The sequence below is a fragment of the Salvelinus namaycush genome, chromosome 2, assembly GCF_016432855.1.
Source record: "Salvelinus namaycush isolate Seneca chromosome 2, SaNama_1.0, whole genome shotgun sequence".
Classification (NCBI taxonomy): Eukaryota; Metazoa; Chordata; class Actinopteri; order Salmoniformes; family Salmonidae; genus Salvelinus; species Salvelinus namaycush.
In genome coordinates this window covers 29,311,971-29,336,091 of record NC_052308.1, presented here as the reverse complement: position 1 = coordinate 29,336,091, position 24,121 = coordinate 29,311,971, and the positions used below count along the sequence as shown (strand labels likewise).

The 24,121-nt window shown below is 41.2% G+C and overlaps 1 protein-coding gene across 7 annotated transcripts in view; it reads right to left on the bottom strand.

Annotated features, from left to right (window-relative positions):
• LOC120061070 (AMP deaminase 2-like) overlaps positions 1–24,121 on the bottom strand; it is a 95,942-nt gene that overhangs the window by 19,511 nt on the left and 52,310 nt on the right. Inside the window, exon 1 of one of the 7 annotated variants that reach the window (XM_039010631.1) lies at positions 13,683–14,008. The exons of the other annotated variants lie outside the window; for them this stretch is intronic. The gene's annotated coding sequence lies outside the window, so the exon portion shown is untranslated. Of the gene's footprint in view, positions 1–13,682; positions 14,009–24,121 lie in introns of those variants that run through there. 7 annotated transcript variants of the gene reach the window in all.

Sequence of the window (24,121 nt, the reverse complement as noted above, 5' to 3'; positions counted from 1 at the left end):
TCCACTAAATCAAATGGGGCACTGAAATCTAAAAATAGTGCACCCACAAACCTGCCATTATCTATTAAGCCATTGGTCAGTCATGTCAACCAATGCAGTGTTAATGGACTGTTTTTTGAGATAAGCATGCTGATTGGCTGTGATCAGATCATTATTGTCCATATACTCTCATATTTGTCTACTCACAATACCCTCCAATATCTTACTGAGTGAAGGGAGTAGACTGATTGGTTGACTATTGGCAGGAGTAATGAGTTCTTTTCTGTCTTTCGGGATTGAACAAAGTTCAGCATGTTTCCATACATTTGGTAATTTCCCCTTTTCCAGTGATCAATTAAATATGTATTTCAGAGGAGCTGCAAATCGGGGAAGCAGCATAGCTGTCACGATCGTCTTGATGAGGAAGAGTGGACCAAGGCGCAGCGTGATACAAATACATCTTATTTTATTAGAGAAGACGAAACGAACACTTTTACAAATACTAAACAAAACAACAGTGAAGCTACAAACGAAAGTGCATACACAAGCTACTAACGTTAGACATAGACAATTACCCACAATAGCCTAATGCCTATGGCTGCCTTAAATATGGCTCCCAATCAGAGACAATGAAAGACAGCTGTCTCTGATTGAGAACCATTCAGGCAACCATAGACTTACCTAGACACCTACACTAAACACAAACCCCATAACCTCTACAAAACCCCCTATACAATACAACCACCCAAGACGAGACAAATACACACAAACATCCCCCCTGTCACACCCTGACCTAACCAAAATATTACCGGAAACAAAGAATACTAAGGCCAGGGCGTGACAATAGCGAAGTAAAAAATTGTCCATTAGCTCATAACATTTAGATTTGCCATTGTGTAATGACTTCAATAGGTTTAACACCTCTACTACCACCAGTTTATTTTGCTCATAATATGATCACCAATCCATTGGACAATAGCTTGTTTGGAAGAATGGGTGTTTACATTATCTCTAAGTAAATTACTTTTCTTTGTAAAAAAAAAAAAAAAAAAGGCAATATCAGCTGGTTTTGTTATTGTTCTCCCATCAACCTCCACACTCGATGGGCATTATGAGATAGATGTACCAAGATAGATGTACAGTATTCCATAAATGTATTGAATCATTTTTACAATCAATAAAAGCATTTTTGTAAAATAGTTTTTTTCTTACGATTTGATATAACTGCATAATTACATAGTGTTCTATAATTCTGTTAATCAATTTTTTGTTTATATTTGGCTGCTAAGACTTTTGTCATATTTCTTTGAGAAAATGCCTCACCCAGTTCATCTTCAACCATGGTGATGGACAAGCCCCAACTGTACTCTTTATTGCTGGGGCATGATGGTCCATTACCCCAGTGAGCAAATCAATAAAACATTCTGTAGCGTGATTTAAATCATCCTCTAGATAAATCAGCTCCCAGGGTACAGCAGCCAAATAATTTTGAAATTGCTTATGATTAAATGTTTTAAAATGTCTCTTGACCACAATCCTTGGGGGTTTCTTTGGAACCTTAGTGTTCATGGTTATGGTCACAATACTATGGTCTGTCCCCCCACTAGCATTGATCTGGCTTTTAAGCATTACAATGGTATATTACAGGAGATCAGATCAATGCACGTACAGTGCCTTGCAAAAGTATTCACCCCCCTTGGCGTTTTTCCTATTTTGTTGCATTACAACCTGCCATTTAAATGGATTTTCATTTGGATTTCATGTAATGGACATACACAAAATAGTCAAAATTGGTGAAGTGAAATAAAAAAAAATACTTGTTTCAAAAAATTATACTAAATAAAAAAACAGAAAAGTGGTGCGTGCAAATGTATTCACCCCTTCTGCTATGAAGCCCCTAAATAAGATATGGGGCAACCAATTACCTTCAGAAGTCACATAATTAGTTAATTAAATCCACCTGTGTGCAATCTAAGTGTCACATGATCTGTCACATGATCTCAGTATATATATATATACACCTCTTCTGAAAGGCCCCAGAGTCTGCAACACCACTAAGCAAGGGGCACCACCAAGCAAGCGGCACTATAAAAGCCAAGGAGCTCTGCAAACAGGTCAGGGACAACGTTGTGAGAAGTACAGATCAGGGTTGGGTTATAAAAAAATATCTGAAACTTTGAACATCCCCCGGAGCACCACTAAATCCATTATTAAAAAATGGAAAGAATATGGCACCACAGCAAACCTGCCAAGAGAGGGCCGACCACCAAAACTCACGGACCAGGCAAAGAGGGCATTAATCAGAGGCAACAAAGAGACCAAAGATAACCCTGAAGGAGCTGCAAAGCTCCACAGCGGCTATTGGAGTATCTGTCCATAGGACCACTTGAAGCCGTACACTCCACAGAACTGGGCTTTACAGAAGAGTGTCCAGAAAAAAATAACCAAACATGTTTGGTGTTCGCCAAAAGGCATACGGGAGACTCCCCAAACATATGGAAGAAGGTACTCTGGTCAGATGAGACTAAAATTGAGCTTTTTGGCCATCAAGGAAAACGCTATGTCTGGCGCAAACCCAACACCTCTCATCACCCCAAGTATAACATCCCCACAGTGAAGCATGGTGGTGGCAGCATCATCCTGTGGAGATGTTTTTCCATCGGCAGGGACTGGGACACTGGTCAGAATTGAAGGAATGATGGATGGCGCTAAATACAGGGAAATTCTTGAGGTTAACCTGTTTCAGTCTTCCAGAGATTTGAGACTGGGACGGAGGTTCAGCAGGGCAATGACCCTAAGCATACTGCTAAAGCAACACTCGAGTGGTTTAAGAGGAAACATTTAAATGTCATTGAATGGCCTAGTCAAAGCCCAGACCTCAATCCAATTGAGAATCTGTGGTATGACTTAAAGATTGCTGTACACCAGCAGAACCCATCCAACTTGAAGGAGCTGGAGAAGTTTTGCCTTGAAGAATGGGCAAAAATCCCAGTGGCTAATTGTGCCCAGTTTATAGAGATTTTCCCAAAGAGACTTGCAGCTGTAATTGCTGCAAAAGGTGGCTCTACAAAGTATTGATTTTGAGTGGGTGAATAGTTATGCAAGCTCAAGTTCTGTTTTTTTGTCTTATTTCGAGTTTGTTTCACAATAAAACAATATTTTGCATCTTCAAAGTGGTAGGCATGTTGTGTAAATCAAATGATACAAACCGCCCCAAAAATACATTTTAATTCCAGGTTGTAAGGTAACAAAATAGGAAAAATGTCAAGGGGGGTGAATACTTTCGCAAACCACTGTATCAGAACGGTGACCGAACCTAGTTGATGATCTAGTAGTGTCCTTAACCATTTGTTTCAAACCACAGCTCTCGGCAAATCTCATTAATTTAGTTCTACTTGAATTATTATGATCCTTCCAATTTATATTAAAATCACCCAAGATAAATAGATCTCTGTTACTATCTGTGGCCTGGTCAAACCCCGTGCATAAGTCATCCAGATAGGACACCTTAGAACTAGGAGGTCTATACACACATCCTACCAATATGGGTGCCTGGAGAGGCAGATGTACTTGAGCCAATAGTGCCTCTACTTGACATACAGTTGAAGTCGGAAGTTTAAATACAGTTAAGTTGGAGTCCTTAAAACTTGTTTTTCAACCACTCCACAAATTTCTTGTTAACAAACTATAGTTTTGGAAAGTCGGTTAGGATATCTACTTTGTGCATGACACAAGTCATTTTTCCAACAATTGTTTACAGACAGATTATTTCACTTATAATTCACTGTATCAATTCCAGTGGGTCAGAAGTTTACATACACTAAGTTGACTGTGCCTTTGCACAGCTTGGAAAATTCCAGAAAATGACGTCATGGCTTTAGAAGCTTCTGATAGGCTAATTGACATAATTTGAGACAATTGGAGGTGTACCTGTGGATGTATTTCAAGGCCTACCTTGAAATACAAATTTCCAAATGCCTGAAGGTACCACGTTCATCTGTACAAACAATAGTACGCAAGTATACACACCATGGGACCACGCAGCCGTCATACCGCTCAGGAAGGAGACGCATTCTGTCTCCTAGAGATGAACGTACTTTTGTGCAAAAAGTGCAAATCAATCCCAGAACAACAGCAAAGGACCTTGTGAAGATGCTGGAATAAACCAGTACAAAGGTATCTATATCCACAGTAAAACATATAACCTGAAAGCTACTCAGCAAGGAAGAAGCCACTGCTCCAAACCACCATAAAAAAGCCAGACTAGTTTGCAACTGCACATGGGGACAAAGATCATACTTTTTAGAGAGATGTCCTCTGGTCTGATGAAACAGAAATAGAACTGTTAGGCCATAATGACCATCATTATGTTTGGAGAAAAAAGGGGGACGCTTGCAAGCCGAAGAACACCATCCCAACCGTGAAGCACGTGGTGGCAGCATCATGTTGTGGGGGTGCTTTGCTGCAGGAGGGACTGGTGCACTTCACAAAATAGATGGTATCATGAGGGAGGAAAATTATGTGGATATATTGAAGCAACATCTCAAGACATCAGTCAGGAAGTTAAAGCTTGGTCGCAAATGGGTCTTCCAAATGGACAATGACCCCAAGCATACTTCCAAAGTTGTGACAAAATGGCCTAAGGACAACAAAGTCAAGGTATTGGAGTGGCCATTACAAAGCCCTGACCTCAATCCCATAGAAAATTTGTGGGCAGAATTGAAAAAGCATGTGCGAGCCATGAGGCCTACAAACCTAACTCAGTTACACCAGCACTGTCAGGAGGAATGGGCCAAAATTCACCCAGCTTATTGTGGGAAGCTTGTGGAAGGCTACCCGAAACATTTGACCCAAAGGCAATGCTACCAAATACTAATTGAGTGTATGTAAACTTCTGACCCACTGGGAATTTTTACTACGATTAAACATCAGAAACTGTGAAAAACTGAGTTTAACTTCTTATGGCTGCAGTCCCGTTAACTGGATCGATATGACAACAGCCAGTCGAAGTGCAGGGCGCCAAATTCAAAAAACAGAAATCTCAAAATTAAAATTCCTCAGACATTCATGTGTCTTATATCATTTTAAAGGTAATCTTGTTGTTAATCCCACCAAAGTGTCCGATTTCAAATAGGCTTTTCAGCGAAAGCACTACAAACGATTATGTTAGGTCACCACAAAACCACAATAATCACAGCCATTTTTTCCAGCTAAAGATAGCTTCACAAAAACCAGTATAAAGATAAAATTAATCACTAACCTTCGATTATTTTCATCAGATGACACTCATAGGACTTCATGTTACACAATACATGCATGTTTTATTTGATTAAATTCATATTTATATAAAAAAATCTGAGTTTACATTGAGGCGACTAGATTCATTAGTGGCAAAAACATCAAGTGATTTTGCATAGCCACATCGTTTCAACAGAAATACTCATAAATATAGATGATAATACAAGTTATACACATGGAATTATAGATATACCTCTCCTTAATGCAACCGCTTTGTCAGATTACAAAAAAACTTTACGGAAAAAGAAACCCACGCTATAATCTGAGACGGCGCTCAAAAGAAAAACACCACAGCCGCAAAGATGGCGTCAACATAAACAAGAAAATATATGATAAATATTCCCTTACCTTTGATGATCTACACCAGAAAGCACACCAGGAATCCCAGGTCCACAATAAATGTTTGTTTTGTTCGAAAAAATCCGTTATTTATGTCCAAATACCTTCTTTTGTTAGCGCGTCTGGTTTACATATCCAAACGCTAATTCTGGTCAGCGTTATATCGGACAAAAACTTCAAAAAGTGATATTACCGGTCGAAGAAACATTTCAAACTAAGTACACAATCAATCATTAGGATGTTTTTAACATATAGCTTCAATAAAGTTCCAACCGGAGTATTCCTTCTTGTCTTCGTGAGCAATGGAACGTAAGTGACTTCCACGAGGAAAAAGCATGATCAGAAAATGGCTGCTTGATGGACACCTGACTGATTCTGCTATCATTCTCTCCCACAACATCATAGAAGTCTCATTATAATTTCTATTGATGGTTGACATCTAGTGGAACCCCTAGGCAGTGCAACATCATTAATAGCTCAAGGGGATTTCTTTAGGGACTCTGGTGAATACATACAAGCTCAGATTTCTGACTTCCTGTTTTGATTTCAACTCAGGATTTTGCCTGCCAATATGAGTTCTGTTAATCTCACAGACATAATTCAAACAGTTTTAGAAACTTTAGAGTGTTTTCTATCCAATACTAATAATAATATGCAAATATTAGCAACTATGACTGAGGAGCAGGCCGTTTGATATGGGCACCTTTCATCCAAGCTACTCAATACTGCCCCTTCAGCCATAAGAAGTTAAATGTTTTTGGCTGAAGTGTATGTAAACTTCTGACTTCAACTGTGCATTAAGGTCATCTCTCCTCTTAAAAGGTATACGAGTCTGAATGTACAATGCTACACCACCATTCCTATTCATGTCCCTTCACAGTAGACTATATCCATGAATGTTAATTTGCCCATCATTAACAGATGCATCCAAATACGTTTTGGTTAAAGCTAAAATATGAATATTATTTGTGTTGACCAAGTTAAAAACCTAATGTATACATTAACCTGAGCTATATGCAGCTCTTTCCTTGTCAATTGAATATCAATAGAGCATGTATTAGTTATAGTTGAAGTTGTCATAATACACTACAACACACAAACTGAGATTTGAACATTGGATTAACTTCTAGTTCCTCCCAAACCCGGATCCGGGAGCATCCCCATCAGTAAAAAAGCTGACTAGCATAGCCTAGCATAGCGCCACAAGTAAATACTAGCATCTAAATATCATTAAATCACAAGTCCAAGACACCAGATGAAAGATACACATCTTGTGAATCCAGCCATCATTTCTGATTTTTAAAATGTTTTACAGGGAAGACACAATATGTAAATCTATTAGCTAACCACGTTAGCAAAAGACACCACTTTCTTACTCCACCATTTTTTTACTCCATCAGTAGCTATCACAAATTCGACCAAATAAAGATATAAATAGCCACTAACCAAGAAACAACTTCATCAGATGACAGTCTGATAACATATTTATTGTATAGCATATGTTTTGTTAGAAAAATGTGCATATTTCAGGTATAAATCATAGTTTACCATTGCAGCCACCATCACAACTCTCACCAAAGCGACTAGAATAACTACAGAGAGCAACGTGTATTACCTAATTACTCATCATAAAACATTTCTTAAAAATACACAGCGTACAGCAATTGAAAGACACAGATCTTGTGAATCCAGACAATATTTCAGATTTTCTAAGTGTTTTACAGCGAAAACACAATATAGCGTTATATTAGCATACCACAATAGCAAACATCACAACAGCATTGATTCAAGCCAAACATAGCGATTACGTATAAACCACCTAAAGATATTAATTTTTTCACTAACCTTCTCAGAATTCTTCAGATGACAGTCCTATAACATCATATTACACAATGCATATAGAGTTTGTTCGAAAATGTGCATATTTAGCAGCACAAATCGTGGTTATACAATGAGAAAAGTAGCCAAGCTGCAAAGAAAATGTCAGGAGAAATCTTGGGAAAGGCACCTATTCTAATCGAAAACTATTCATAAACTTGACTAAAAAATACAAGTTGGACAGCAAATGAAAGATAAATTAGTTCTTAATGCAATCGCTGGGTTAGATTTTTAAAATTAACGTTACTGCGCAATACAGCGTGCGCTAAAGCGAGACCGCCCCATAATTCATGGCGGAATTATTATTTAACATTTGTCAACATAAGTACGAATTAACAGCATAAAGACTGCTTACTATTAGTTGAGCTTCCATCAGAATCTTGGGCAAGGTGTCCTTTCTCCAGAACAATCGTCTTTGGGTTGAAAGATGTCCTCTTGTCCGGTCGAAATAGCCGCTAATGTTAGCCACCAACTGGAGAGGTGTCCAACTCGTGAAAGCGCATGACAAAGAAATCCCAGAAAATCGCAATAAACTGCTATAAGTCGGTTTAAATTAACTACCTTATGATGTCTTTAACACCTATAACGAATAAAAACATGACCGGAGATATAGAACTACTAAAACGAAAGCGTTTGCAGGACGCCATTGTGATGTCTTCTTGCGCCAGGCGCACCGTTGAAAAGGACGGTACTTCCGTTCCACGGTCTTATATAAGGTCCCAGATTGCGCAATCCACTCCATTCAAATTCTCCCCGCTTACTGACATCTAGAGGAAGACGTATGCAGTGCATGTAGCCCGATGGCTTACATGGGGACTTATAAACTGACCTCAGAACAGGGACCTCGATTTCTGAAATCTCACTCCCTGACAGGAAATGTGCTGCAGAATGAGTTCTGTTTCACTCAGAAAAATAATTCAAACGGTTTTAGAAACTAGAGAGTGTTTTCTATCCAATAGTAATAATAATATGCATATTGTACGAGCAAGAATTGAGTACGAGGCAGTTTAATTTGGGAACTCATTTTTACAAAGTCGAAATGGCTCAAGAGGTTAAAATAGCCAAGGAGTTACTCTAGAGCAGTGGTTTTTATAGTCCCGTACCCCTTCAAACATTCGACCTCCAGCGCGTACCCCCTCTAGCACCAGGGTCAGCACACTCTCAAATGTTGTTTTTGCCATCATTGTAAGCCTGTCACACACACACACTATACGATACATTTATTAAACACACGCATCACTAGCTTGTATGTTTCAAAACATCTCCTGCTATGAGTGTATTCTGGCCCAGGGGTGTGAAGGTGAATGGAAAGGCACTGGAGCGACGAACCACCCTTGCTGCCTCTGCCTGGCCGGTTCCCTTCTTTCCACTGGGATTCTTTGCCTCTAACCCTATTACGGGGGCTGAGTAACAGGATTACTGGTGCTCTTCCATGCTGTCCCTAGGAGGGGTGCGTCACTTGAGTGGGTTGAGTCTAGAGGTCTGTCACGATCGTCTTGATGAGGAAGAGTGGACCAAGGCGCAGCGTGAGAGAAATACATCTTCTTTTATTTAGAGAAGACGAAACACGAAAAAAAAACGAACACTTTTACAAAACAACAAACGACCGTGAAGCTACAAACGTAAGTGCATACACAAGCTACAAACGTTAAACATAGACAATTACCCACAACAGCCCAATGCCTATGGCTGCCTTAAATATGGCTCCCAATCAGAGACAATGAATGACAGCTGTCTCTGATTGAGAACCATTCAGGCAACCATAGACATACCTAGACACCTACACTCAACACAAACCCATACACTCTAACAAAACCCCCTAGACACTACAACCACCCAAGACAAGACAAAAACACAAACATCCCCCCTGTCACACCCTGACCTAACCAAAATATTACAGAAAATAAAGATAACTAAGGCCAGGGCGTGACAAGGTCGGCCGATTAATCGGCAAGGCCGATAAATTAGGGCCGATTTCAAGTGTTCATAACAATCGGTATTCAGCATTTTTGGACGCCGATTATGGCCAATTACATTGCACTCCACGAGGAGACTGTGTGGCAGGCTGACCACCTGTTACGTGAGTGCAGCAAGGAGGCAAGGTAAGATGCTAGCTAGCATTAAACTTATCTTATAAAAAACAATCAATCTTAACATAATCACTAGTTAACTACACATGGTTGATGATATTACTAGTTTAACTAGCTTGTCCTGCGTTGCAAATAATCAATGCGGTGCCTGTTAATTTATCATCGAATCACAGCCTACTTCGCCAAACGGGTGATAATTTAACAAGCGCATTCACGAAAAAAGCACTTTCGTTGCACCAATGTACCTAAACATAAACATCAATGCCTTTCTTAAAATCAATACACAAGTATATTTTTTTAAACCTGCATATTTAGTTAAAATAAATTAATGTTAGCATGCTATATTAACTAGGGAAATTGTGTCACTTCTCTGCGTTCTGTGCAAGCAGAGTCAGGGTATATGCAGCAGTTTGGGCCGCCTGGCTCGTTGCGAACTGTGTGAAGACCATTTCTTCCTAACAAAGACCACAATTAATTTGCCAGAATTTTACGTAATTATGACATAACATTGATGGTAGTGCAACATAACAGCAATATTTAGACTTATGGATGCCACCCGTTCGATAAAATACGGAACGGTTCCGTATTTCACTGAAAGAATAAACATTTTGTTTTCGAAATGATAGTTTCCGGATTTGACCATATTATTGACCTAAGGCTCGCATTTCTGTGTGTTATTATATTATAATTAAGTCTATGATTTGATATTTGATAGAGCAGACTGACTGAGCGGTGGTAGGCAGCAGCAGGCTCGTAAGCATTCATTCAAACAGTACTTTCCTGCGTTTGCCAGCAGCTCTTCGCAATGCTTGAAGCACAGCGCTGTTTATGATTTCAAGCCTATCAACTCCCGAGACTAGACTACCAATACTATAGTGCCAATAAGAACATCCAATAGTCAAAGGTATATGAAATACAAATGGTATAGAGAGAAATAGTCCTATAATTCCTATAATAACTACAACCTAAAACTTCTTAACCTTAACCTTCTTAACCGTAATATTTATCGAACAAAAAGAACATTTATTGTGTAACTGGGAGTCTCGTGAGTGCAAACATCCGAAGATTATCTAAGGTAAGCGATTCATTTTATTGCTTTTCTGACTTTCGTGACCATGCTAATTTGGGGCTAGCTGTTGTAGCATTGAAAGCTACACTCACAAGAGCTTGGATTTCTTTCGCTGTAAAATATATTTTCAAAATCTGACACGATAGGTGGATTAACAACAGCTAAACTGTGTTTTGGTATATTTCACTTGTGATTGCATGATTATAAATATTTTTAGTAATATTTTTGCATTTGGCGCCCTGCAATTCTAGCGGTGGTTTAGGAAAGTGATCCCGTAAAAGGGATCCATAGCGCAGAGAAGTTAACTGGGAATATTGAAGACTCGTGTTAAAAGGAACCACCAGCTTTCATATGTTCTCATGTTCTGAGCAAGGAACTTAAACGTAAGCTTTTTTACATGGCACATATTGCACTTTTACTTTCTTCTGCAACACTGTGTTTTTGCATTATTTAAACCAAATTGAACATGTTTCATTATTTATTTGAGACTAAATTGATTTTATTTATGTATTATATTAAGTTAAAATAAAAGTATTGTTGTAATTGTCATTATTACAAATATATACTGTATATAAAATCGTTATCAGCCTTTTTGGTCCTCCAATAATCGGTATGGGTATCGGCGTTGAAAAATCATAATCGGTCGACGTCTAGTTGAGTCTCTGACATAATCTTCCTTTTCGGCTTGGCGCCCCCCTCGGGTTTGTGCCGTGGGGGAAATCTTTGTGGGCTATACTCGGCCTGTCTCAGGGTAGTAAGTTGGTGGTTGAAGATATCCCTCTAGTGGTGTGGGGGCTGTGCTTTGACAAAGTGGGTGGGGTTATATCCTGCCTGGTTGGCCCTGTCCGGGGAAATAGTCGGACAGGGCCACAGTGTCTCCCGACCACTCCTGTCTCAGCCTCCAGTATTTATGCTGCAGTAGTTTGTGTCAGGGGGCTAGGGTCAGTCTGTTATATCTGGAGTATTTATCCTGTCTTATCTGGTGTCCTGTGTGAATTTAAGTATGCTCCATCTAATTCTCTCTCTCTCTCTTTCTCTTCTCTCGGTGGACCTGAGCCCTAGGACCATGCCTCAGGACTACCTGGCCTGATGACTCCTTGCTGTCCCCAGTCCACCTGGCCGTGCTTCTGCTCCAGTTTCAACTGTTCTGCCTGCGGCTATGGAACCCTGACCTGTTCACCGGACGTGCTACCTTGTCCTAGCCACTCGGTAGCTCACCATATAAGACTCTTCTAGCCCCTTCTTATTAATGGTATCTGTTGCTTTTATACATGTCTTACTACTTGAAAGTCATCTTAATTCTCGCTCAAAAAACTCCTGTGGCTTATTTTTCAAATTGGCATGTTTAGTTTCTAAATGTATGTGCAAGAGTGAAGGTTTCATCGAGTTGTGAGATAGTACTTTTGCACATGTAACACACTGTGGCTGAGGAAAGGCACAACTCCCAATATAAGTGAACCCCAAATCAATGTAGTTCTCATCATATTTGCGCCTCTTTGATGGTCCAAAGTCCCTGTCTGTTGTTCGGTGCTTTCACGGGTAAGAGGGCAGTAGCTCTTCGGCTGCATCAGATTCACAACGGTCAGTGTCCATGCTAGCTGGGCTAACAACACATGTATAATTACTGATGCTAGAATTGGATGTGCTCGTGGAAGCAGAACAACTTGTGTCGTCGACAGGTGCAGGTATAGTACTGCTGGAAGTAGCAGTATTACCAGTAGAGCTGGTATGTGTCTCTATGGACGTGGGCCTTACTTTTATAACCATTTATCAATTTTCGAGCAAATGGAATGAGCAGCAGCTACGTTTGGTAACATACAGATCGTTAGTGGAATTCCCGCGAGAGAGTAACGGTTAATGTGATTGGATGTTAATTATTTGACTAGGCTACCTGTATTTGACATTGCGCTGTTATTTCGCTGCCACATTGAAAGTCACTGAGCTCTTCCGTAAGGCCATTCTACTGGCAATGTTTGTCTATGGATATTGCTTGGCTGTGTGTTCAATTTTATACACCTGTCAGCAATGGGTGTGGCTGAAATAGCCAAATCCACTAATTTGAAGGGGTGTCCACATACTTTTGTATATATAGTGTATATTATCTCAGCTGTAAAACAAAACATGGCAATCTGATTCGTACTAAAGTCACCAAAAAGAGCCTGAATTCCTCAAGCTTTCCTGCTACAATATGGACTATTTTCTACAGCGTTAGGAAAGACCCTGAAGGCTGTTCAGGTAAAAAGGACCAGTGATGAATGGCTGAGTTAGCCACCATTGGACCTCTCACATTTCTGCACATGCCACCAACATGTCCTCTCTTTACGTATTTTTTCTTCATTGGATCGGATAGAGAGGTATAGAGACGAAAGGTAGAAAAGTGTGCTGAAAGACCAATGGGCTGGATTCAAACCCGTGCTAGGTAGACAATCATAACTAGGAGGATTGTGGTAAACAAACATCAAATGTTTTGTCATTTACATTTCTTGTTATTCAAGTTTGGGGCTACATCACTAGCCATAGGCTGTGACATCACACACACTGACAGTTTGAACTGCCTGTAAAAGTGAACGTTTTAAACTGTGCTGAATGGAGGACTTTTGAAAGGTCATTGCAACTTTACTCAAGTCACAAATATCAGCTGTCATCACACACAGGCAAAATTCTCTCTTAGGAGATCTACCCCCTCACCAAAACACATACAGCCCTATGGAGTCACACACAGCGTCACCCCAGCCAAGAGACTGTGAGATCGGCAATACTAGCGACAGACCGGCCCGGCAGTTTCCTGCGCTATCGACTGATGGTGCCTCCATGTGTGTTGTGTTTTCGATGTGTATGTGTGTACATCCCGCTCCTGTCTCAGAAGTAGTGGAGCAAGGTACAATATAGAAACTGACTCCACCACACAACTAGCACACTAACAACATGGCCATGTTATCCACTAAGGATAAGATAGCAGGCTAGATCATCACTCTGAGGGAACATAAACACAAGACTCATCTCTCTTGGTGTGGTTGCAGTTACAGTACCTCACGGTCGTGGTGGAGGTGCGGTGGGCTTGCGTGAGCTGCTGTGGGATGCTGGGACATGCCACCAGGCCCGGGACAGGACGGCTGCTGCTCCCTCCCCCACCGACACAGAAGACGTGGAGAGAGAGTGATGACAGAGAGAGCCACAGAGTGCTCTCAACCTCACATATGCAGCAGCAGCGAGATTCACTGTGTCTTCTCTAGCTCTCTGATCCTCTTATCACGGTCTCTTTTTCCCACTCGGTCACGTTTTGCACTGAGTATGTTTTTCCTCTGCTTCCCCCCTCCTCTCTGTCTCTGGTGTCTGTGCTGCTTCCTGGATTAGGCCGGTTTTCTGTACACGAACAGCACAAGCTTCAGGCTCCAGGATTTAAATACCTCCGACACTGGTCTAGATCGTTCCACGTGGCGTAAAGGGGTGGAAGGCGGGCTGCACCACTTCATTGTGCTGTAAAATGGAGAAGGATGGGTTTCTCGCACCACTCCCTCTCTCCTCCTCTTCAGTTTTCATCTCCCTCCCCATTCTCATCACAGCATTACCGCATGCTGTGTGTTCATATGTAGCCTAAATTATATGAAAGTAGTTTGTTTCTTTGTGTTCTTTACATTCATGAGTATTTGGTTTAGTCTGCATGAATAGAAAGTAGCCTATAGTGCCTGAATGTGCACATAGCTTATATTTAAGATTCTGCAAATGTGAACAGTGAACACCTTTTAGAATTTCTATATACAGTACCAGTCAAAAGTTTGGACACACCTACTCATTCAAGGCTTTTCTTTATTTTTTACTATTTTCTACATTGCAGAATAATAGTAAAGATATCAACACTATGAAATAGCACACATGGACTCATGTAGTAACCAAAAAAGTGTTAAACAAATCAAAATATGTTTTATATTTGAGATTCTTCAAAGTAGCTACCCTTTGCCTTTATGACAGCTTTTTCTCCTTCTGAATGCGTTTGAGCCAATTAGATGTGCTGTGACAAGGTAGGGGCGGTATACAGAAGATAGCCCTATTTGGTAAAAGTCCATATTATGGCAAGAACAGCTCAAATAAGCAAAGAGAAATGACAGACCATCATTACTTTAAGACATGAAGGTCAGTCAATATGGAACCTTTGAAGAACTTTGAAAGTTTCTTCAAGTACAGTCGCAAAAACCATCAAGCGCTATGATGAAACTGGCTCTCACGAGGACCACCACAGGAAAGGAAGACCCAGAGTTACCTCTGCTGCAGAGGATAAGTTCATTAGAGTTAACTGCACCTCAGATTGCAGCCCGAATAAATGCTTCACAGAGTTCAAGTAACAGACACATCTCAACATCAACTGTTCAGAGGAGACTGCGTGAATCAGGACTTCATGGTCGAATTGCTGAAAAGAAACCACTACTAAAGGACACCAATAAGATGAAGAGCCTTGCTTGCTTGGGCCATGAAACACGAGCGGTGGAAATCTATCCTTTGGTCTGATGAGTCCAAATGTCTGATGAGTCCGCCGTGTCTTTCTGAGACGCAGAGTAAGTGAACAGATTATCTCTGCATATGTGGTTCCCACCGTGAAGCATGGAGGAGGAGGAGGTGTGATTGTGTGGGAGTGCTTTGCTGGTGACACTGTCGATGATGTATTTAGAATTCAAGGCACACTTAACCAGCATGGCTACCAAAGCATTCTGCAGCAATACGCCATCCCATCTGGTTTGTGTTTAGTGGGACTATCATTTATTTTAATCAAGACTATGACCCAAAACACAACTCCAGGGTGTGTAAGGGCTATTTGACCAAGGAGAGTTATGCATCAGATGACCTGGCCTCTACAATCCCCTGACCTCAACCCAAATGAGATGGTTTGGGATGAGTTGGACCGCAGAGTGAAGGAAAAGCAGCCAACAAGTGCTCAGCATATGTGGGAACTCCTTCAAGACAGTTGGAAAAGCATTCCTCATGTAGCTGGCTGAGAGAATGCAAAGATGTGCAAAGCTGTCATCAAGGCAAAGGGTGGCTACTTTGAAGAATCTAAAATCTAATATATATATTGATTTGTTTAACATATTTCTGGTTACTACATGATTCCATATGTGTTATTTCATAGTTTTGATGTCGTCACTATTATTCTACAAGGTTGAAAATAGTAAAAATAAAGAAAAAACCTTGAATGAGTAGGTGTGTCCAAACCTTTGACTGGTACTGTAGCTTACTCTACACAGTGGGCTACTGTATATGTGATAGGAGTGAGTACACTAGATTAGCATTTATGAATTAGTACCATACAGTATGTAACCTATCTTCCATGACAGCAGACAGCCCTCTGCTCTAATGCAGCCTGTAAGGAAACAGGCAGGAAGGCAGGGGGAAGAGGGTATTTCTTGCTTCCTTCCTCACATGACTGCTGTTAAAGGGAAGACTGTTTCAGGCTGGGTCATCCCTCCCTAGAACACTGCTGGAACTCTGTAGGAGTCTTTCTATTCTCACCCCTTTATTCTTTGACCTGTCTTTAGGCAAGGCTAAGAGTAGAAGCATGTAGTGAATCTTGTTAGAATGAGAAACTAAGGACTAAGTGACGGGAGTGAAAATGACAACAGAGGGAAATTCCACTCATAGCAGAGAAGGAAGACACAAGGTCACACACACACCAGGGTCTCTATTTAACAGCTTTTGGCCGATTAAAAAAATGAAAAGCCGATAAATAAAACTGTAGCAGGCCAAAATCTGATCGCAAAAGAATGCTTTTTATTCATTGATGGAAATACCAGTCGATGTAAATATAATTGACCGTCATGCTTATCGGTCTATAGGTTAATTTGCTGAATTTAGTGGAATTAAAATGGCCTGTGTGTATTTTCATTAGTCATCATGTAGCTTATTTATCCAACACAACTATCACACGCGCACAGCATACAGAGACGATTTTGATCAGGATTTCTCCTGCAGCTCCTCAGCTGGTTGCTGCTGGAGGAAAACATGCTTTTATAAGCCCATTCATTGCGTAAGAATTGTAAATGCAATCGCATGTTAAAAACTGTTTTGGTGCACGATTGAAAAGAGCTGCTATTTTTTTTCTCAACTGGTAATTGAAGCGCACTTCCTATTCCCTATTCAAGTGCAGGCAACAGGCTATCAGTGTGTCACCCACCACTTTACAATGTGAGCTGGAGGCAGTATCCATTCTGAAAACATCCATTTTGAAACCGATCCTAGTTGTTGCATCTTTAGATTCCCTTCTTTCTATGTTTCTACCAGAGATTTTCATCTCTGCCACATATGGAACCACTATCAGGTGCGCTGTTTTGAATGGTGTTTTCCCAGGTGTTGCATTTTGGCAAATGTTTGAAAATGAAGTTTTATTGGCTGCTTCATTACATGAGTTGCATGTACTGTTAAGATGCATTACCATAATCTAAATGTGATTCCTGTCATTCTGAGCACCATGGGTGGGCCCCCTAATGCACGTGTGTCAAGCTCATTCCATGGAGGGCCAAGTGTCTGCAGGTTTTTGCTCCTCCCTTGTACTTGATTGATGAATTAAGGTCACTAATTAGTAAGGAACTCCCCACACCTGGTTGTCTAGGGCTTAATTGAATATAAAAAACAAAAACCTGCAGACACTATGCCCTCCAGGGAATGAGTTTGACACCCCTGCCCTACACACACACACACACTCCCCAGATAAGCATATAGACATAAGCAGATAGACACAGGCACAGACCAGACACCCAACACGTCTAGACTAGGGTCTGGGGTTCCAGACAGTTCCTGTTTTTTGTGCAAAACCTGCAAGTATAAATACATATAATTGCACAAGAGTTGAGCTAACCTACAATAACTGGCTTGAGTCATGTTCTGTCCTGCCAGAACCCAAACACTTACTGTTTCCTCCAGGTCTATGTCACACTGACACACACTGAAGCACTGAATCATGTCGTCGTAAAACGACATCCCTAAAAGGCAGTGACTGGCCTTTCCAAGTGAAATCATAGCATTACAAGGTACTGTTTTTTCAGTTCTTCTGGGGGTAACACAGGTAGGGTGACCCAAATCTGGCTTGTGTTATGTAATGCAATATAAATCTGATTACTGGGAGATTGGTTTCACACTGGTTGCTAAGTCAACCGATTACTCAATTTTATTGAATTACTCTTGATACAAGAGAAAAACATTGTCTGAGAAAAACATTTTATGAGCTATAACACACTACGAGATAGGACATTGAGGGCTTGATGATTATCATCTGTGTGAAGATCTGACAAAGTTGACAGTACTAGAAATTGTCCTTTTTCTAAACTAAAACATGATACTTCACCCAACCCCTTCACAACCCTCCACTGAAATCCGTACTCCAGAATGCACCAGATGTTAACTGAAAAAGAAAGTTGACCTAGATATGCCTTTCCTCAAACTTTCAGACACGCACGCACGCACGCACGCACGCACGCACGCACGCACGCACGCACGCACGCACGCACGCACGCACGCACGCACGCACGCACGCACGCACGCACGCACGCACGCACGCACGCACGCACGCACGCACGCACGCACGCACGCACGCACGCACGCACGCACGCACGCACGCACACACACACACACACACACACACACACACACACACACACACACACACACACACACACACAAACACTGTACTGGTCTTCCAAACTTTCCCATGACGCACATCCTCGGCACGTGACATTGAGAGCCCACAGGATACAATACGCCCCTCTCACTGTGTGGTTAGGGGGCGTAACTTGTGATGCAATAGAGCTGGGCCAACAAAACCACATCTCCATAAATCCAGAAAATGCGCCATAGCAGAAGGAAACAGTATTTACGTTTAGGCTAAATTCCCAAAGAGAGTAAGCACTAGCAAGCAAAGCATCCCATCTCATCCCACTGAAAATAAACATGCTCAAAGAGAGTAACTTCATGATGGTTGAGTGATAGGGCAGGCCTTTAGTGGCTGGATTTCATGAAGATAGTATACACAGGGCATGTTAGTTGTTAGTTTTAGTGTCACTGTTGACATTAGGCCTACATAATGTCACATTTCTGAGAGTAATAACTCAAAAGAGAGAGGCAGAGACAAGGAACAGAGTACAAAGAGAGAAAAAGCAAAAATAACAGTGAGGAGGATAGCAAAGGCAATATCATTAAGAAAAAATGGAAAGAGAGTGAGTGAAATGAAAGAAAGGAAGAGTGAGAAACAGAGGAGAAAACCTCCTGCTCTGGGTCTTGTTCACTTATTGATAAGCCAATCAGTATGGACAGGGGGGATGGGGCCTTGCGCAACAGAGAAACGACGGAGGGCTTGCCTGACAGAAACTCTTCACTTCTGTTCTACACATGAAATATTGAAATGACTCCTTGCCAAGGTGTGCCTGTCAAGAGCCTTCAGCTTTTTTGAAGACAGGATTTCAAAACATTTAACAGTAGTATCCAACTGTGGGCTCCCGAGTGGCAGGAGTGGTCTATGACACTGCATTTCAGTGCAAGAGGCATCGCTGCAGTAGCTGGATCGAATCCAGGTTGCATCACATCCGGCCGTGATTGGGAGTCCCATAGGGCGGCGCACAGTTGGCCCAGCGTCGTCCCGGTTTGGCCGGGGTAGGCCGTCATTGTAAATAAGAATTTGTTCTTAACTGACTTGCCAAGTTAAATAAAGGGTAAATAAAATATATAAAACTGTATAGGCTACTATGGTCTTATGTTACTCCCAATGCTTCTATGATCAAACCTGAAATTAAAGTAAGTCGTGAGTAGGGCTGTGGCGATCATGACATTTTGACAGCCAGTTATTGTCATGCAAAAGATTGTCAGTCTCACAGTAATTGACCGCAATTTATATAGACACGTTTAGCATCTCCAGGCCTCCACATATACACGCTGCTGATGCGCGCCTTTGAAACATCTACATTTTAAAAAGTATAATAAATTAATTGAATATACAACATCACAATACATCCATTATTTATTTTAGGCAGGTCTAGATGGCAGAAGTGTATGTGCAAAGTGTTGGACTGACCCAATGAACCATTGCATTTATGTTCAACATTTTGTATCAAGACTACCCAAATGTCCCTAATTGGTTTATTAATAACTTGTCAAGTTCATAACTGTGCTATCTCCTCAAACAATAGCATTGTATTATTTTACTGTAATAGCTACTGTAAATTGGACAGTGCAGTTAGATTAACAAGAATTGAAGCTTTCTGCCAATATCAGATATGTCTATGTCCTAGGAAATGTTCTGTTACTTACAACCTCATGCTAATCGCATTAGCCTACATTAGCTCAACCGTCCCGTGGGGGACCTACCAATCCTGTAGAGTTAACTGCCTTGTTCAGGGGCAGAACGTCAGATTTTTTTACCTTGTCAGCTCGGGGATTACGATCCAGCAACCTTTCGGTTACTGGCCCAACGCTCTAACCACTAGGCTACCTGCCGCCCCACATGCTGTTCATGTGATCATATTTGTGACTCGTTTCAGGAAACTAGGCATATGTCGTGCGTCACTACTTCACAGGAGAGGTATTTGTACATAAAAAACGTTTTGCATCAAAATTATTTTTTTGGCAGAAATGACTTCTGGAACATGTCAACGTTCATGTGCCTTAATAACAAATGTGTATGCTGTCTGTAAATACAACAAAAATTGTTAAATTACAAGCCTAGTTGGTTTAGCCACAGAAAAAGACAGCAACGTTTCCACTAGACATGGTTGGCTGACATAATGGATGGGCTGGACATGCCGAGAGAGGAGTTTGTATTGGTCTGCCATATAGAGGGCTTCTGTCTATTTGAGCTGGTCAGTCTGTGTTGGTAATCCTGTCGAATGCAGCTTTTTTTATGTATTGTGTAGTGGAGCTACATAAGTGTTACTCTCCACTTTCTGGAGGATCGAGTTTTGAAATCAGTGGAATTAGAGTATGATAGCTAAAGAGATAGAGAAAACACCTGTCTCTGGATTACATCTTCAAACTAAGAACAACCGTGGCATGGCATCTGTGACAGGGAGACGCATCCATCAAGCATGATGACGTATAAACGTAAGATAGTCTAGCTAGCTACATTTTCAGATATTACACATTTCTAATTTTGACAGAAAGTGGTTTCATTTCAAGCTAAAGTTTACTGTTAGCTAGCTAGCTAACTTTAGCTGGCTGGCTCCCTAGGTAATGTTACGTGTATGACGTTATTATTCGTATCCCAGAGCCGTTTGCTTTGCTAGTTAGAGCCTAATGTTAGCTAGCTAACATTGAACCTGGTTGGTTAGCTCCCAGCAGATTCATGCAGGGTAGTAACGACATGATTTGGCACTATGTTCAATGTTGTTAAACTAGTTAACGTTAGCTGGCTGGCTCATTAATAACTAACGTTACCTGACGTGTGTGACCTTACACGTTGTTTACCTAGCTAGGTTAATTGTTTATCTAGCTAGCTAGCTACATGTCTTAAGCTAGTGTACAACACCCGTTGAATATAGCTGGTGTCAGTAAACATCGGCAAAAAAGCGCAATGAAATTGTTGCCAGCAGAGCTGGTAAGGCTGTTTTCATGTTATCCAGAGGTAAGCAAATCATCGGCCAGAGCGTCAAGTGTGCGCTCTGAACACTCCGAGAGCAAAACGAGATGGGTGGGGATAAAGTTAAGAGGTTGTGAATGATGCTGAATGGGTGTAGATAAAGAGGAGCTCTTCACTAGATAGCAAAATATTCAAAGGCTATTTTCTCAAAATATTAGTTTACAAGTTAATCAACTTCCAAATCAGAATTTACTTTCCCATTGTTCCTCAAAAATGCAGTGTATAATATACCATTTTGTAGATCTAAGTCTCTACATCTATCCAATATAAAAAACACCATTTCAAATTTTGCTACATAAGTCCAAATCCAGGTGGCGTCACAGATACATCTCACCATCAACTGTTCAGAGAAGACTGCGTGAATCAGGCCTTCATGGTTGAATTGCTGCAAAGAAACCACTACTAAAGGACACCAAAAATAAGAAGAGACTTGCTTGGGCCAAGAAACACGAACAATGGACATTAGACCTGTGGAAATCTGTCCTTTGGTCTGATGAGTTCAAATTTGAGATTTTTGGTTCCAACCGCCCTGTCTTTGTGAGACGCAGAGTAGGTGAACGGATGATCTCCGCATGTGTGGTTCCCACCGTGAAGAATTGAGGAGGAGAAGTGATGGTGCTTTGCTGGTGACACTGTCTGGGATTTATTTAGAAATCAAGGCACACTTAACCAGCATGGCTATCACAGCATTCTGCAGCGATACGCCATCCCATCTGGTTTGCGCTTAGTGAGACTATAATTTATTATTCAACAGGATAATGACCCAACACACACCTTGAGGCTGTGTAAGGGCTATTTGACCAAGGAGAGTGATGGAGTGCTGCATCAGATGACCTGGACCCCAGAGTGAAGGAAAGACAGCCAACAAGTGCTCAGCATATGTGGGAACACCTTCAAGACTGTTGGAAAAGCATTCCTCATGAAGCTGATTGAGAGAATACCAAGAGTGTGCAAAGCTGTCATCAAGGCAAAGGGTGGCTACTTTGAAGAATCTAAAATATGTTTAACACTTTTTTGGTGACTACATGATTCCATTCCTAACTGACCTAAGACAGGGAATTTTTACTAGGATTAAATGTACGGAATTGTGAAAAACTGAGTTTAACTGTATTTGGCAAAAGTGTATGTAAACTTCCGACTTCAACTATATATATTGATTTGTTTAACATATTTTAGCTTACTACATGATTCCATATGTGTTATTTCATAGTTTGATGTCGTCACTATTATTCTACAATGTTGAAAATAGTAAAAATAAAGAAAAACCCTTGAATGAGTAGGTGTGTCCAAACTTTTGACTGATACTGTATATACACACAAAAAGTATGTGAACACCCCTTCAAATTAGTGGATTTGGCTTAAGCCACACCCGTTGCTGACAGGTGTATAGAATCGAGCACACATTCATGCAATCTCTATAGACAAACACTGACAGTAGAATGGCCTCACGGAAGAGCTCAGTGACTTTTTACGTGGCATCGTCATAGGATGCAACCTTTCAAACAAGTCCGTTCGTCAAATTTCTGCCCTGCTAGAGCTGGGTCAACTGTAAGTGCTGTTATTGTGAAGTGGAAACTTCTAGGAGCAACAACGGCTCAGCCGCGTAGTGGTAGGCCACACAAGCTCACAGAACGGGATCGCCGAATGCTGAAGAGTGTAGCGCCAGAAAATGGTCTGTCCTCGGTTGCAACACTCCCAACTACCTCTGGAAGCAACGTCAGCACAGGAACTGTTCATTGGGAGCTTCATGAAATGGGTTTCCATGGCCGAGCAGCCGCACACAAGCCTAAGATCACAATGCGCAATGCAAAGCGTCGGCTGGAGTGGTGTAAAGCTCGCCGCCATTGGACTATGGAGCAGTGGAAACGCGTTCTCTGGAATGATGAATCGCGCTTCACCATCTGGCAGGCCAATGGACGAATCTGGGTTTGGCGGATACCAGGAGAACGCTACCTACCCAAATGCGTAGTGCCAAGAGTAAATTTTGGTGGAGGAATTAATGGTCTGGGGCTGTTTTTCATGGTTTGGGCTAGGCCCCTTAATTCCAGTTTGGGAAATCTAAATGCTACAGCATACAATGACATTCTAGACTATTCTATCCTTCCAACTTTGTGGCAACAGTTTGGGAAAGGCCCTTCGCTGTTTCAGCATGACAATTCCCTCGTGCACTAAGCGAGGAAGCAAGGAAAATGGTTTGTCGGGATCGGTGTGGAAGAACTTGACTGGTCTGCAGAGCCCTGACCTCAACCTCATTGAACACCTTTGGGATGAATTGGAACACTGACTGCAAGTCAGGCCTAATCGCCCAACATTTGTGCCTGACCTCACTAATACTCTTGTGGCTGAATGGAAGCAAGTCCCCGCAGCAATGTTCCAACATCTAGTGGAAAGCCTTCCTATAAGATTGGAGGCTGTTATAGCAGCAAAGGGGGGGGACCAACTCCATATTCATGCCCATGACTTTGGAATGAGATGTTCAACTAGCAGGTGTCCACATACTTTTGATCATGTAGTGTACATACATTGCCTTCAGAAAGTAGTCACACTCCTTGATTTTTTCCCTACATTTTGTTGTGTTACAAAGTGTCATTTAAAATTGATTTAATTGTATTTTTTGTCAACAATCTACACAAAATACTCTAATGTCCAAGTGGAAGAACATTTTGTACAAAATTCATAAAAAATAAAACACTAATATATCTTGATTAGATAAGTATCAACCGCCTGAGTCAATACATGTTAGAATCACCATTGGCAGCGATTACAGCTGTGAGTCTTTCTGGGTAAGTCTAAAGTTTTGCACACATGTATTGTATAATATATACAATTCAAGTTGGTTGCTGATCATTGCTAGACAGC